Below are 3651 nucleotides of genomic sequence, written 5' to 3'. Positions count from 1 at the left end.
TGCTGAGGCAGCATCCCACCTGGCACAACCAGAGGTACTCACAACTGGAATATTCAGCTATGTACTGGGGGGCTTTGGGGAGAAGAAGAAGAAAAAAAATAAAAAAAATAAGATTGGCAACAGATGTTACCTCAGGCGCCAATCTTTAAAAAAAAAAAAAAGCTGACCATTTGGGCAACGAAGAAAATGGTACCTCTAGAGAGAAAACAAAATATTATGGTTGAATTTTGAAGTTGAATGGATCACTTAAACAGGCAATTTGCACAACTTATGATAGAATGAATTTACTGGAAGAGAGATCTGTAAAAATTAAACAAAATACAGCAGAGAAATATAAATAATAGATGTTTCAGTAATGTGGAAAGTAGAGGAAGAAGTTTCGGCACACATCTAATTGAGTTTCCTGAAGGATATAATACAAATATAGAGGCAGTTTTCTGAGTATTATCTGTGTTTAGGAGACAGAATGTGAGGCTTAAGGTTACCATATTGAATGAATGGACATTAGAGGAAGCTGTGAATGTGTCCATGAGTAGAAGTAGAAGAACAGTATGTATTGTAGCTACCCTAATAACCTTTTTGTTATGACTGTTGGTTAAGATGGTGATGGTGATGATGAAGAAGAATGCAATTTTCTGCTGTATTCTCATGAAATTCTCCCTCCACTCATTATCCCTGTGGAAAGAACCACAACTATGTATGGGTTGGTAATTACATATTCTGCTATCATTTCTCCTTCCATGCTGAAGGAAAACATCTTGATTTTCTTTTCTATATAATCTCTTCTTTCCTTCAAATTTTTTTCTCAAAACAGTGCACCATGAAGCAATGATTGATGTGATTTTGAGAAATAAACCCTTCTATGTTACCCCTCAGGAAATAACTTTATGCTTCTATGGGCATTTTCTCTTTCATTAATTTTTGGAACTAGGAGGCTGGGAAATAATTGTGGAGAAGGAAGATATTCCCAGATGTCTAATGCTGACAAATATTTATAGTTCATAGACATAGCTTATTCTGTTAATGTCACAGCCTTTCTCCCGGGAAACCTCGAAGACTTCTAATTTCACCCATGTACACAACTTCCAGGAAATATTTAACATCTATTTTTGACCTTTCACAGCCTCCCATGGGTTTATCTCTATATTGAATTCATCTGAATTAAAATGTGCTGTGTTGCTAGATGTTCTAATAATTATCTGGAGAGACAACAGCTGTTGCGTCTTAAAGAGGGCACATAGTGCCTGATGCAAAAATATTCTTTTGGTTATTTAGCATTTGGCATGAAGTCTTAGTCCTTGCCTTCTCTGGACTGGCTCCAAAGAAGAAAAAGAGAAAGACTTTCAGAAATTTTGCCTCATTTTCCTAATGTCCGTATTCATTGCCTAAGCATCCTAACTCCTTTATGAGATCAAGCCACTCTACTTTGTAGGAGAAGTCTTCAACCTGGGAACCACGAATAGACTTGTGTTTGATTGAGAATCCAGTAAAACCATATGCGAAGGTGGTAAGTCATTGCAGTTTGCTGGGTAGGGGTTCCAGAATTTCCATCATTTTTGAAATTATCACTTGCCAAAATAAGATCAAGAATCACTGTCACAAGCAGTTTAACTCATAAATATCTCTGAGTTGAGGAAAGAAAAATCTGTACCTGTATGGATGGGGGCATATTGTCTCCTACAACCTGGTCTTATCTAACTTCTCAGGGGCCTTCCTAGAGTCATCAATTTAAGTCACATGGATTTCCAAGCTACTTCTTGGTGTGTGACTCTTACCACCAACTCATTACATTATTCTCAAATCTGTCCTGACTTTATGAAGGTAGAAAGGAAGTTACAGAATTGTCCAACTTCCCTGGTTACAGATTAATTGAATACTAGTTCCCAAGGGGATTATAAAAGAACTTGCTTCACCATCCTCATTTAACTATAAGGTTCAGCATGGACTTATTCAAGCACCGAATTAATTTCAGAGCTGTGCTGTATCAGAATCATTCTGTTTCACTCTATAGAGAGATGACAGCATTTTCCTAATTTAGTCAATTTCAAATTCTCATATATTTGTAAAATTGGAATGGGAAAACATGAAATTAAGACTTTAGGAGACGAGGTACTAATGATGTCCATTTACTCTCTTTTTTCCCCAAAGAGAATGGTAGTATTTATGCAAGAACATTTTTCAGTTAAGGTTGGTGATTCTAGGTAGAAGACACAGATTAAATCAACTTTGACGACTTAAGATGTATATTTAGTCAGATGCATGACTGCGAAGAAATGAAGAGTATAGATTTTTGTTTTTTGAGAATGAATCCATTTCCTTAGCAAATGTCACCAAGTAGGAAGACGGAAGGAAAGAGAAATCACACCTCTGTGGCTGCTTGTTCTCCTGGGACTCTCAGATGAAAAAGGCCTGCAGCTTACCCTCTTTCCAGTCTTCTTGGGGATCTACCTTGTGACCCTCCTCTGGAACCTGGGTCTCATCATCCTAATCAGGATGGACTCCCACCTGCGCACATCTATGTACTTTATTCTCGGTTTCCTGTCATTTATAGATATCTGCTATTCTTCTTCCACCAAACCAAGGATGCTTTGAGACGTCTTAAAGGGTGAAAAAATGATTTCCTTCATTGTTTGTGCCACCCAGTATTTTACTGGGTGCTGGATATGTCTCACTGAGTCCTTCTCCTTAACCATGATGACCTATGACAGATATGTTGCTATCAGTAGGCCTCTGCAGTACTCAGCTATCATAGATTCTGGCCTTTGTCAGAAGATGGTTCCTGGGGCCTATGGCAGTGCTTTCCCTAGTAGCTTAGTTCAAACAGTCCCTAGCTTTCATATCTACTACTGTGGACTCAATAAAATTCCACATTTCTTCTGTGATAGAGCTCAAATTATTTCCTTGCCTCACTCCAATCCTTTCATCATCCAAAAGACTGATATTCTGCTAGTTGTTTTACTGCCCTTGGTTCTTTTCTCTTTATCCTCTTAATCCATGGTTTCCACCCATTGCAGCTTCCATCCTGAAAATATCCTCCATAAAATCTATTGCCAAGGCCTTCAATACCTTTGCCTCCCATCTGGCAGGTGTAACAGTCTCCTACGGCACAGGCTTCTCTGTGTACCTGCATCCTAGCCCTAGACACTCTGAAAAGCAGGACAAGGTACTGTGAGTATTCTATCCTACCCTTATCCCCATGTCAAATCCTCTTATCTATAGTCTGAGTAGCAAGGAGATCAAAGCGGCTGTCAAGAGGATGGCAAAGAGGACAAAAAATTTACTTCACTAGGAACAATATTTGTGCAGGTATTATTTCCCCTATAATGAAGACAGGGTTTAGAATATTTAAGTGACCTTTTGTATGTCACAAGAATATCTATGTAAAAAGCAGAAATTAAAATCTGGTTTTCTTGATTCCTGGTGCCATTATGTTTAGCTACTATGACCATGTGATCTGTTTGAGGCAACATCATAAACACTGAATTCAGTTTACAAAGCCTTTTTCCATGATTAGACTCACTTAGATAAAACTCTCTGTTTTGTGAATACAGGTTTTGATAGATAGTATGTGTAGAGAAATGCCAAGAACATAAAAAGACACATAGGTGCTTCTTTTCTCTAGGATTTTTAAAATGTCTTTTATTTATTTTC

General features: G+C 37.8%; 1 pseudogene; it reads left to right on the top strand.

Annotated features, from left to right (window-relative positions):
- Positions 1–2324: 2324 nt before the first annotated feature.
- On the top strand, positions 2325–3172 carry LOC139044314 (olfactory receptor 5A2-like; annotated as a pseudogene).
- Positions 3173–3651: the final 479 nt, after the last annotated feature.

Source organism: Equus asinus, unplaced genomic scaffold (assembly GCF_041296235.1).
Source record: "Equus asinus isolate D_3611 breed Donkey unplaced genomic scaffold, EquAss-T2T_v2 contig_800, whole genome shotgun sequence".
NCBI classification, from domain to species: domain Eukaryota; kingdom Metazoa; phylum Chordata; class Mammalia; order Perissodactyla; family Equidae; genus Equus; species Equus asinus.
The sequence above is the reverse complement of the archived record's forward strand: the minus strand, read 5'-3'. Positions and strand labels throughout refer to the sequence as shown.